Source organism: Leucopleurus acutus (assembly GCF_964270905.1).
Source record: "Leucopleurus acutus genome assembly, chromosome: 15".
Classification (NCBI taxonomy): Eukaryota; Metazoa; Chordata; class Mammalia; order Artiodactyla; family Delphinidae; genus Leucopleurus; species Leucopleurus acutus.
Window position 1 is genome coordinate 12052093 of NC_139157.1, and position 13711 is coordinate 12065803.

At 43.2% G+C, this 13711-nt stretch overlaps 1 protein-coding gene across 1 annotated transcript in view; it reads right to left on the reverse strand.

Annotated features, from left to right (window-relative positions):
• Nucleotides 1–1191, reverse strand: part of TIAM2 (TIAM Rac1 associated GEF 2) — a 113493-nt gene extending 112302 nt beyond the window's left edge. The window contains exon 1 of the mRNA XM_082856050.1: nt 1102–1191. The gene's annotated coding sequence lies outside the window, so the exon portion shown is untranslated. The remainder of the gene's footprint in view (nt 1–1101) is intronic.
• Between the last annotated feature and the right edge of the window lie 12520 nt (nt 1192–13711).

The window sequence follows — 13711 nt, forward strand, 5'->3', positions numbered from 1 at the left end:
TTCTAAAACTACGTTCTTCACATGACAAAGGAACCAAGCAACTTCTTTCTGAACCTGACACAACTCAGAGACGTAGGGACAAGAGTGACGTACGGAATTGGTTCTCCTAAAATGCAGGTCATCAGCCAGATAAACAGTACTGCCCGCTCCTGTGCTGGTGATTTTAAGCGCACAATCTGTTGTCTGATGTTAATTCAGAAACTGAACAGGCATAGGAATCAGCTTAAGACAAGAGACCTCCTATAGGCTTGGTACTGGGAGGTTTTGAACCAATGATTCTTGAAGAGAAAAATGAGGGAAAAATATCTTTACTCTGTCACTCCAATATAATGATTTTTCAGTGACCACACAGATATATTTTCATTATACATAAGCTACTGGAAGAGTTCATACCATACCCCAATATAAGTGATTACTGCTGAAAAATGACCACATTTGTAATAACATGACTCTGGGTACCATACTATGTTGGAGCTTTCATGTACCACACAGAGTAGGATATCAAAAAGGATAAGGCCTAGAAGTTCTCAAAAACTAAACTGAGATGGAAAAAAGGGGAGGAAAATAACAAGCTCTCATTTGGGACAGATGGTTTTAATGAACCATCTCTAGAGCTTTTCTAAAGACTTTAAGGGTTCTCACTTTAGGACCTGATGACAGAAAAAAGTCTGAAGCTGACTTGTTAGAATGTGGGTATTAAAAAAAAAAAAACGGTTAGATTCTTTCAATTCCCTTTAACACCCCAATTTGCTTAAGGAGTCTATTAGTTAAGCCGAATTCAAGGTGAAACTTGATCCAAACCTCCCCCCCCACCCCACCCTCAGTTTTTTATTTTAACCAGTATATCACTGTTTGAGGCAAGTTGGAGGCGATGCTTCCACTCATGTCTCCAAATATATGTAGTAGGTTTTTCATTTTAATTCTTTTGTACCTAAGAACGTACAGCCACAAAATTCAAAAGGGCTGACGTTTCTTTGGTGACAATTATCAAACACAGTTTAAAACACAAATAATGGGAACAAATAATTAAACCTTTACTAATCCCCTAAATCACAGTCATGCAACTAGACGTGAACCGCAGCTCCCATGAGCAGGATTTACCTGCAGTCTGGTCTGTGCGCTGAGGGAGATTAATGGTCAGTCGACTTGACAGGATCCTGGGAGCAAGGCAGCATGGTTAGCAAGTGAGAGGAGTGAGTCCATGAAATGATCCTGAAAAGCAGAAATAGGAGTAAACTCTGTCAAGCGTTTAACAGCCATTAAACGAAGGTTTCATGTCAGTTACCTGAAGAAACAACAGGTGCCCAGAATCCCTGTCAAAATAATAAATGGAATGTCTGTGAGCAGCCTGATCCATCGGGGTTGTTCCGAAGATGTGAAGGAAGCCAGGACCAGCCAGGACCAACCCCTCCCCACCCCTCCCCCACCCTCCCCCCACCCCCCAACCTTGCTACTGCCTTTCACTCCACACAGTCTGCATTCAAATGTACGCCTTTGTTTCAGGGGAGAGCAGGTGAAAGTGCTGCCCTGAGTCATGGCTCATCTGTCACCACCGCTAGGAAAACAACTCACAGAAGCACCGTCCTGCTATGGCGAGAACGGGTCCCTGTTCCCCATTTGACGAAGCAGCAAAAACAAAACCCAAAATGTAGAGTCACAGGGAAACAGCCCTTGGCTAAAATAATGCGGGTCAGAGAGGCAGACCCGGTCGATGAGATGAGAAGGTTTTCTCCAGCACCTGCTTGGGTCTCACTGCACAAGGCTAGAGGCAGGAAGCCCACCTTTGAGGGAAAGAGGAGGGGGGCTTGGGGTGCTGCCATCTGGCTGTGCTCATTGCCGGACACAAAGCCTTTATTTCCGCCACAGACAGAGCGAGCAGAGCGGTGAGGGGCCACTAGTGACTTTTTTCCTCTTAAAATTTTTATTTGTAATTGTGGTACAACACATGTAACATTTACCATCTGAACCAATTTCAAGTGTACAGACAGTAATGTGAAGCACGTTCACATCGTTACGCAGTCCGTCTCCAGAATGCTTTTCATCTTGCAAAACTAAATCTCCTACATTAAACAACCCCCACCTCCCCCTCTCCCCCCTCCCCCTTGTAACAACCATTCTATTTTCTGTCTATGAATCTGATAGCTCCAGGCACATTATGGAAGTGGAATCATACAGGATTTGTTGTTTGTGACTGGCATATTTCACTTAGCATAATGTCTTCGAGGCTCATCTGTGTTGCAGCATGCATCAGAATTTCCTCCCTTTTCAAGGCTGAATAATATTCCATTGTATGTGTACACAATTCGTTTATCCACTCATCTGTAAATGGATACCTAGAGACTGCTTTCTACCTCTTGGCCACTGTGAATAATGCTGCTGTGAACACAGGTATACAAATATCTCTTCAATACTCTGCTTTTACTTCCTTTGGGTGTATACCCAGAAATGGAATTGCTGGATCATATGGTAATTCTAGTTTTCATTTTTCAAGGAGACACCATACTGTTTCCCATAGCAGCGGCACCATTTTGCATTCCCACCAACAGTTCACAGACTTCTAATTTCTTGACATCTTCACCAATACTTGTGATTTTCTATTTGTTTTATATAGTGGCCATCCTACAGTAATGAGATGATAATTACTGTGGTTTTGATTTGCATTTCCCTAATGATTAGTGATGTTGAGCATTTTTTCAGGGTTTATTAGCCACTTGTATAGCTTCTTTGGAGGGTTCGATGGTGACTTTTAAAGTTCATGAAGCACTAGCACAGGAACTAAGTATGTCCAGTGAGGCCAAAGACACAAGTCTATCTGGGACGATCCACACACACACATTGTAAATTGAAAAAAACATTTTTTAATGTCAAAGATTTCCCACTTAGGCATCAGCAGGAGATCTAACAGCCTTTATAAAGACTGAGGCCAGCATCTAACTAACAAGGTCTGAAATGGTACCTACTACATTACTGACCACACCTTCCCGTGGGCAGCTCTCCCAAACATCTAAAAGGCAGGAGAGCCACTGGTTGAGCTGCCACTAAAAAGTGGCCCCCGTGACACCTCTGACACGGGAGCTAGAACACGAGAACCCCACCTTTTGAAACTTCAAAACCTGAGTTGTCTGTCTTTTCTCAGCTACACTCTTTTAACACAGGAACTAAAAGTGGCCAGAGGAGCTCCCAGCTGCCGGGTCTGAGACTTCACACAATAAGCTGATGGGCGTGAGCCTTTGTGTTTGTGTACTTCCATCAAGACCAAGGTCTAGTGATGACCCACAGGTGAAAGTCTCCTGGGCGGCTCTTTGTCAGGCCCTTCTGATCCCAGATCACGTGCCCAAAGGTGAGCACACACAGCACTGGCGTAAGGCCCCCAACCCAGCGGCATAAAGCTGCCGCTCAGAGAGGGTCCCGCTGGGGCAGCCGCTCAAGGACACACAAAGACAGGGGTTCAAAGGTGCAGAATGGCTCAGGGTTGTACGTTTATGCCCCAGCAGCAGATTGTAACCTCAATTTGTCTTACTCCTTGTGAAGTTAAACAGCTTAATTTAAAATTTCATGTCCTATTTTAAAACACATAGCCCTGAACCCTGTCCTTCCTGAGGTGCTGTCCATTAAGACCTGCAACTTTGGGGCTCACAGAAGCATTTAATAAACACCTGTTGAATTGAATGAAAGCAATGTCACCTGTTAGAAGGTTGATCTGGGCACAAACTAAGAGCAGGAATCATCCCAACAGGATCTGGCTGAAAGACTGATGTATTAATCCATGAGGCGATGTCTCAGTAATTAACACAGTACTGCCTGGAGAAAAGCCGAAAGGCAGATACAACATGCAATGTGACACGTGGACGATGCTGACCAGCTGTTCAACACCCCTAGTCAATCAGTCCACAAAAGGAAAACAGCCTTAAACTGTAGCAAGAAGAATTTATCTAATATTTATGAGGAATTTATTGACAGAGAAGGGTAATCTCTGAGGGAAACTTTAGATCTGTCCCTGAGGAGTTTGGCAAATTGAACTGCTATTTATCTGTCATACTTCAGCTGTGATTTTTTTGTCTGAAAGCAAGAGAATAAACAGGTCAGGTTTTCTGCAACCCTGACTCTCTGAACTTTTACTAAGGGAATTTTATGGTATTCAAGTTAAAAAAAAAATTTTATGGATAGAAAGCAGGCTGACAATATCAAAAGAACAGATTTCCTGTGAAATTTTTTAAAAAGAAAAGAAATAGCTAAAAACCCCCAAGAGAAAAAAGCATGCACACTGGTACACTAACCTGCAGTAATACGTATCAGGTACGCTAACGTACAAGGCCCACAGTTGACCCAGAGAAAATTTACGTGCGTTACTCAGGAATAAATGAGAGGGTGCTAAGACTGTGTGGACTTCACAAATATTCTATGCTGTGTATATACTTTTTTTACAATTATTTTTTATTTATTGAATAATTATAATAAAATATTGGCATTTTAAAAAGTTGATCACCATCTCCTGAACCTAAAAACAACCCTTGTCTTTTGTTTTCTACATTCCCTTCCAATCCCCAATCTAATGAATGTGCTATGTAGCTTTTTAAGCTAAAATCACAAACAAGAATGGAAGTTTTTTTCCTTTTTTTTTTAAATTCAAGTATAGTTGATTTACAATGTTGTGTTAGTTTCAGGTGTACAGCAAAGTCATTCATATACATATGATTCAGTTATATATATGTATATATCTCACATACACATTCTTTTTCAGATTCTTTTCCCTTATTCTTTATTACAAAATATTGAGTATAGTTCCCTGTGCTATACAGTAGGTCCTTGTTAACTATTTTATATATAGGACTGTGTACATGTTAATCCCAAACTCCTAATTTAAACTTTTTAAAATTGCAATCAATTACCACCCCAGAAACGTCCAGCAATGTGGAGGAATCCCACAAATACGTCATCAGAATCCCAGCAGCCACTGTGACCTACTGAACCTCACAGCAGGAAACTTTTAGGAGGAAATTCAAGATTTACCGTTTCTTCACTTGCCTTGAGCTTGGCCTTGAACTGATGTGTCAGACCGGCAAATTCTCTGCTTCCACATAATACAGAGCTCAGAGCAAAGGAAACTAAAATCCTCCAACCCTGCTTGGTCTCCGCCTGTGCCGGCTGCCCAGATGGAGCAACTACAGGGAAATCAGAGGCGACCCGAGCAGGCCAGATGCGGCTGTGCGGAGGGCTGGGGGCTGACCGGTGACGGCGCGCAGAGCGGAGGCGTGGGGACACGGAACAAAAGCCAGACCTACGCCTTGGCGAGGCAGTTAAGGGGCGCCCAACAAGATACCAACAAGGCTTCTCACGTAATTTCAGAAAGATTTCTATACTGAAAGAGGAGCCTCATCATTGGACAAGACAAACATTTCAGATAGTGATAAGAGCTGGAAAAAAGATAAGAAAAGGACTGACCGTTAATCATAACAATATCTACTTGGTTCCCTTTACTGAGGGGTGGGAGGCTGAGGGGAGCTTCACTCATTAAGGAGACAAATCTCAGAATCCTTGTCTGGTTTGTGTCACAGAACTTGGGTTTAAGACCTGCTTCCAGCTCTTAAATAACATGTGAGTTGTAGGTCGAACTACTTATGCTTTCTGAATCTCTTTTTCCCCATCTGCAACTTGAGGATAAAAATATCTGTCCTACCTACCTCATGGATAGAGAATCAAGTGTGGAAATATATGTGAAACCACCTAAAAAAACTGTGAAACACAAATATACAGTACTATTATTAATTTTTAGTGATAAATTTAACTTGGTGTACTATGATATCAGATCTTATAACAGTCTGCTGTTTCATTTTATTAACTATTAATCAGTACATTAATTATTACATATGTTTATTATATAAATTTGGAACTTTCCAAGTTCCATTGTTAGCGCTGATTTTGATCAATTCCCCAATAGTTACGGCATATAAAACTATCTAACTTGCCACACACGTGTCAAATGTCAACAGAAACAATGACACAAATCATGTACTTGTATTATTACATGCTAGAAAGTGTAGAAATGTAACCGAAGTGTTCACTGAACAGCTGGCGAATCTCAGCCACGGCGATGTTGGTCCCCAGGGGACACCTGGCAATATCTAGAAACATTTTTGGTTGTCACGCTGGGGCACTGGCATCGAGCAGGTAGAGTTCAGAGATGCTAAAGATCTTACAGCGCACAGGACAGTCCCCACAATAAATAATTACTTGACTCCATACGTCATTAGTGTTGAGGCTGAGAAACCCTGCCTTAAAATGTTACTGCCTGTCTCAGTAAAAACACTAAAATACAAGAACAAATACGCCGGAAAATCTAAAACCAAAGCATTCAAACTCTGTCAAGGACCCAAACTTACTAACAAACTCTGTAAATACAGCCTGAAGCTGCTTCTCCCATCTTGCCTCAAGGAAGCGCACTCCAAATGCACGGATACCCGGACTCGAAGGAGCTCATTTCTAATCATAAGAAAACTTGAACCCAGTTTGTATGAAGAGGCAGGAGAAAGGAACATCTGGTCTCCATAGGAATAGTGCTGAGGGAGCGTAACCCTTATAAATAAAGTGGGCAGAAAGCGGGCTGCTGCTAAGGGCGTCAAAAGCTAAGTAGCCATTGTGGAGCCCCATTGGGTCTATTTCAATTCAGCAGGATTCCTTCCAAATGCATATTAACAGATGAAAAGACAAACCAATCTGCAGAAGGGATGCCTAACAGGACCTCAGTCGACAAACACGGCTGGTATTCAGCAGGGGAAAAGCAATAAATTCCACAGAGACAATAGCCCAGCTTTCGGCAGAGCACATCACCTCAGTAAGCCAATTTCTCACAAGCAGGGTCTCAGCACTCACACCTGTTTTCATAAAAAAAAAAAACTTTAACATCTGCAGCATTGCTTACAGAAGTGTTTGTCCAAGGGTTCATGATGCATTGTTGGCTCATGAAATTCATTTAATGATTTAATACCAGTATTTTCAAAGGAACAGAATAGAATAGGAATGGAGCAGAAACTATAATAAAATAGAAAATAGAGAATTGTATCCCAATAATGGTAAAAATTGTTCTATGACATTAGAATTTTTTGCGTGCTTGTATGTTTGCCTGTATACTGGGTGGTGAAGTAAAATTATACCTCCTTGAGTAACGGTCTGAAAAAAGAACTTGAAAACAATGACTTATAAAACCGCAAGTAGCAGTTTCATCAGAATGGCACGTCCATTCTAATAAGACCCAAGGACAACCCAAGTCTAGAGAGTCTTGAAACATCCAAAGAATCATCACCCAAGGCAAACGCTTCAGCTAGAAAGAAGAAGAGCGAGAGAGAAAAGGACTCTCCGTTATTGATGTGCAGTTCTGGGCACCACATGTGACGTCCCCACCCTTCTGCAGGCTACAGATTAAGAGGAACTTTCCTTGGACATTCAGACCCTTCCTATGAAAGTTAAAAATGACCCCATAAAGAAGTCAGCCAAAGAACTGTGTCTTGAGGATGTGTGAGATTCTGCGAGATGGAGACAGAAAAGGACATTCCAAGGAATAGAAAATGGTACATCCAAAGACACGGGCGCTCCAGGACCACCTGCTGAATCCGTATGTGACTGAATCAACAAGTGAACTAAGCAGAGAAAGCCCCCAGCTTGCTCAGGAGAGGTGACAAGGGCAGCAGGGGCTGAGCACAAGTGTCAGGGGTAACGTTGAGAGAGACGAGGAGGAAGAGGTAAGAGGGGAAGGAGGGATGAGGGAGAGGAGGCTGGGGGAGACCTTGACTGTCCCCGCCCATCACCTTCGCACCCTCCCCACTGTCCCCAGGAGCACCACACATGAGCCGTCTCCTAGGGACACTCTGGGACACCATCTGGGAAGGAGTCCACAGTAATCAGTAGCTCGAAGCCCAGCGTGGGAGGCAGCGTTGGCAAAAGAAGAAAATGTCCTTAGTGTTCGCAGAAACTTGGGAACTGATGTGAAATAAGAGTTCCACTCACCAACTCAACTTGAATTTCCGCAGACCCGCCTATACATCCACCCGTGTGCTGGGCACTGGAGAGAAACAAGAGTGATACATGATCTGATCCCTTCCCCAGAGGGGCTTATCAGCTTGTGTAGGAAGGGGGAGCAATGATTAACAGGAAACATTTGCAGAATCAATAAGCGAGTTTACAACAACTTTAACAGCATTGAGTTTATGAGAGACGTGGTGAGACCAACAGTCCCACAAATATTACTGGTATGTTTCTGGAATGTCAGTGAGTTGAGAGGCCCAGCTACCTCTGAGCCATCACAGAAACTGAAAATATTTCAGGGGTTTTTTAAAAATCAACTTTTCAATAAAAATTATAGAACTAACATAGTCTAAAATAAAACCATCCATGTAAAGATAAAACTTTTTTATTTTTCTTTCAAAAATTATCAAAATGCATCTCATCCATTTTCATCCCTGCTCTTTCTAACACAGTAGCACGGAATTTTTTTTTTTTTTTAAGTATCAAATGTTGGGACTTCCCTGGTGGCACAGTGGTTAAGAATCCACCTGCCAATGCAGGGAACACAGGTTCGAGCCCTGGTCCGGGAAGACCCACAAGCCGCAGAGCAACTAAGCCCATGCACCACAACTACTGAGCCTGCACTCAAGAGCCACAGCTACCGAGCCCACGCGCCACAACTACTGAAGCTCGTGTGCTTAGAGCCCATGCTCTGCAACAAGAGAAGCCACCGCAATGAGAAGCCTGCGCACCGCAATGAAGAGTAGCCCCGGCTCTCTGCAACTAGAGAAAGCCCGCGCACAGCAACAAAGACCCAACACAGGCAAAAAATAATTAATTAATTAAATAAAAATAAATTTATAAAAAAAATCGCTGACATTAAATATATATATATATCAAATGTTGAGTCCCACTCTGCATTTTCTCCCAAGTGTACTTCAAGTCTCATCCACAATTTGGCCAACAGCCTGGTCTCTGCAGACCTTATACTGCTTTGGTGACGGCTGGAACCAAAGATGCACAAGATTCAAAACGGTCAGCATGACTTTTAAACAACCCTCTTTTGTAACTTGGGATTCAAAATGGTTTGCATGACTTTTAAATAACCTCTCTTTTTTAACTTTTAGGAACATGAGCCATTCCACAATAAGTGAGTTCAGACATGGGTAGGCACCTCCCAAGCTTCACACCAAGAGGAAAACAGAAGACCATGCGTCGGAATCCCAGGCTATAACCACATGGCTTCTCACGGGCTCGGAGACCTGTCTGTAAGCACGTGCTTCAGTAAATCAGAAACAGGCATCGCACTCCTAAACCTCAGTTGTGTTCCGTGAACAAAATACACCGCGGTCACTGTACCAGGTTATTCTTAGCAAAGTATTTCTTCATTATATACTGTTCCACTTAAGTTAAAAAATGAACAGGCTTAAAGCACACATTTTTCCCCTCATTTAAACAGGGGCTTTCCTCACCCTCATAAATGTGTAACTATTTTCCTTCCATTCGGCTTGTAGCCTGATTGAAGCCTTCATTTCTATAGGTCTACGTCTTAAAGCCACAATATAAGTTGTTCTTGGGCCTGAAGGTAAAATTAAACCCATCACTGCTGAACTTTTCCATAAATCATACATTATTCAAAATAAACCTGATTAGATTTTAGCTAGTAACTTTACAGAAACTTTCAGGGGGAAAAAAAAAAGAATAGCATTAGTATGTATAGTTTAAATTTCATAATTTACAGGAATTGAAAAGTTTTGATACCTCAAGTAGATGGGCATGCAGAGAGACAGGGAAGGATTTAATATGTCCTGAGATGCTGTGTGCCAGGGCTACCCAGGGCACAAGGACTCCAAGAGCTTAGCTAATCATCCCTGTTTTATAGGAAAGGAAATGTTAGCCTCCAGGGATTAAATAATTTGACCAAGATCCCGAAGGGGCAAAGGCAGAAATCCAACCTGGATTTCTTTAATTTTTAAAAAAATATATGTATTTACATCAATACAATTTTAAATGTTTCTGTGCTTTTTAAACCTGAAAACAACCCGTATCTTTTTTTAAAAAGTACAATCTAACTTTCAGTTCCTCCTTCAGAAGAATGACTGGGATCCACGCCCCTTTCATAAATACCTTTCCCCAGCGGTCTCCGTTCTCCAAGCAGCAAAGGCTTCCACAGCTGGGGATGGGAACATGATAAAATGGAAAACTGCAATTTTAAGTTAACTAAGGAGCCGGAAGTTTAAAATGTAGTTATTCTATTCTGCTGCTTTGCAACAACATTGCACAAATGAGAGCTTTTTTTCCTTGATAGTTTAAGCTACATGGTCATTATTCTAAGTATCAAGACCATAGAATAACCAAGGGGAATCTTCCTGAAGTTTCCATTTCATCTAATGCTAAGTAATTGAAACATTGTTGCCATAATAAAGAAACATAGATCACAAAGTAAAATATAAAATTTACATTTTGAGCTAAAGCACAGGCAGTCAATGATATTTAGCACTTACATTAGGTTGCTTTAGCTACCTCATCGGGTATCCTGAGTAGGATATACTTCCACTGAATAATGTGACAAATGTTTCCTGAGCAACTAGTCTGTGCTAGAACTGTTCTGGGCCCTGGGATACAGCAATAAATACACCTCCCCCACAAAAAAATTCCTTTCATGGAGCTTATATTATAGTGGGGAGACTGAACGATAAACCAAGAAGGTAAGTAAATTATATATTAGAAGGCGATTAAGTACTTTAGCAAAAAAATAAAGGGGGAAGGGGGAAATAGGCAATGTCGGGAGAGGGGAGCTATAGGTCTAGAAAGCGGAGCAGAGAAGTCCTCATGACTGGTGACGTTTAAGCAAGGACTTGCTGGAGGGGAGAACATGCGGATTCTGGGGAAAGAAAGAGCCTCTGAAGCAGAGGACAGAAGGTACAAATGCCCAGATTGGTGGACAGGCAGGAAGTCAGCTCGGCTAGAGCAGGAGCCGTCAGAGGGGACAAGGAACCAGAGGGCGCAGCCCGAAGGGACATTGTATGGGCTCTGGCTTTCACACTGAGATGGCAAGTCATGATTAGAGGGCTGTGAATAGAGACGGCTCATCATGGGGCATATTTCAAGAGGACCCCTGCAGCTGCCCTGAGGATCTGGACTGCTGGCAGCAAGGGGGAAGCCAGGGCCTGCTGGGCTGGGAGGATAATTCACATGAGAGGTGATGTGGGTGGGGCTCAGGTGGGAGGGTTAGGAGTCTGCAGACAGGTGAAGGGAGAGCCAACAGGAGTCTCAGGTGGTTGGGAGTGAGTGGTGACAGGTCAAGGACGACACCACGATCCTCAGACTATGGCACTGGGAGAATGGGAAGGGCAGAGCAGAGCGGGCTTGGGAGGAAGAGAGGGGTGGGGTCTGCTTTTGTCAGGTGGGAGACGCCCACTGGACATCAAGGTGGCAACGCTGAGTAGACACTGGGATTTAGGAGCCTAGAGTTCCAGGGAGAGATGGGCCTGAGGTACAAATTTTCTATCACCCACGTGAAGATGGTATTTAAAACATACACTGGGGGCTTCCCTGGTGGCGCAGTGGTTGGGAGTCCGCCTGCCGATGCAGGGGACACGGGTTCGTGCCCCGGTCCGGGAAGATCCCGCGTGCCGCGGAGCGGCTGGGCCCGTGAGCCACGGCCGCTGGGCCTGCGCGTCCGGAGCCTGTGCTCCGCAGCGGGCGAGGCCACAGCAGTGAGAGGCCCACGTACCACAAAAAAAAAAAAAAAACAAAAACAAAAACATACACTGGATGAGCCCCCCGAGGGAATAAGTAAACAAAGGGAAGAGAAGAGGCCCAAAGAGGCCCGGTAGTGCTCCAACACCAAGAGGCCAAGAAATAAGGAGAAACAGGAAGAGCGGTCGGTCAGTGCATCCAATTAAGGGGAAACCAAGGAAGTATGCTGCCGACAAAGCCCACTGAAAAAAGGCTTTTCAGGGAGGAGATCATGAGCAAGGACCAAATGCTTCTGGCGCTTCATGTAACGAGGACTGAGAACAGAGCCCTGGACTCAGCCCCGTGCAGGCCACCGGCGAACTTGACCGGAGCAGAGTCCAGGTGGAGGAAGCTGGGCTGGAGTGAGTCTGAGGTCCATGAAATTGAAGATGGTGAATAGAGATGACTCGTCAAGGAGTTTTACTGCAAAGAAGGGAGAATCAGGCGGTAGGAATGTAAAAGGTGTGTGTGTGTGTGTGTGTGTGTGTGTGTGTGTGTGTGTGTGTGTGTGTGTGTGTGTGTGTGTGTGTGTGTGTGTGTAAATCCGTAGGAATGTAAAAGGTGTGTGTGTGTGTGTGTGTGTGTGTGTGTGTGTGTGTGTGTGTAAATCCGAGAATTTGATGTGGCAGGAGAGAGAGAGGAAATTCTGGTGTTGTCCTTTATTAGCCAAAGGGGAAGGAGGCTTCTCCCCAAGCCTGTTCATGCACCAGAGGGGGAACTGGCCCTAGAGCCACGACGCTCTATTAGAGAAACTTCAGAAAAACATCTGAGAACTAATAATAAACACATGAGGTAAGGCACCAGGACAAAAGGGTATCAACTCTAGTAAGGAACTTTTTGGCAAATTATTTCTCACTGTGCCGCCTTATAATTTCCAGTTTTTTTCCTCTCTAGGTCACATGTAGGGTAGAAAAAGTAAGTCAAGGGTTTTGCTATGTTCCGGTTACTTCTGGGTTTGGGAGTTGTTTTGTATTTAACTTTTGATTAATTTGTGATCAATTGTCAATGGAATATATATGTATATACATATATGTGACTCTGTGTGTGTGTCTGTGTTCCATGAATGGGGGTACGCTTTTCATGAAGCTCTTTACTCTATTACCTTTTGATATCTTGGTTTTTCTTGGCTTATGTCTGTCTGTGAACAATGCTGCCTTTCACTTGTCACTCTACCTTCCAGGAGTGGCTACAGATGACCTGAAAACAAATCTATTTTCATTCTCTCCACTCAGAGTTTCTTTTCATTGGCTTTAAATGGTATGGACATTTAGCTTTTGTCTTTCCCAGCCCATACACTCCGCATCTCTTTAGCCCTTCACATCTCAGCAATCCTACTCAATTCTGCAACTAGAGATGTGTCAAGGTCAAGTACAAAAACAGGATGGGGATTATAATTTCTTTCCAGTGTTGTCCTAAAGATACCCAGGATTTCTAAACCTTTATTTAAGTTTTAGGAACACCCTGGACCAACTTCATCCCAACACTACCTGCAGCACTTATCACATCCCTTTCCTAGAACAAAATGATTACTTAGTCTATCACTTTATATGTAAAGTTTATTTTTCCAAAAGGGCCTTAACGTTACCTTGGCACCAAAGCTAAAGTCCATCTGCTGTCTTCTGTTCCCTTCCAGAGCCTCTCTTGCCAGGCACAGAACTAATGAAAACGTCAGTCTTCTATTAGAGTGGGATCATGGGGAAAAAAACCTCTCAATATAAGGCCACAAAGAGGGACAGATTGACAGATGAAGTCTAGCCAAAGCTGCCTTATCATACAGGTTAACACATGGGCACCTAACTCTCTCTCTGGCAATAGTCAATGGGAATGATGACCATCGACTGAGTGTACAGCTTTGAACTTCATTAGGATCCAAGAAAAACAAAAGTCTTTGTCTTGTCTCTGACTAGAGCTTTAGGCCTGTCTAGTTTGGTAAGTAAGTAAGTATGTAAGTCAATGAAAGGAAGGAAGGAAG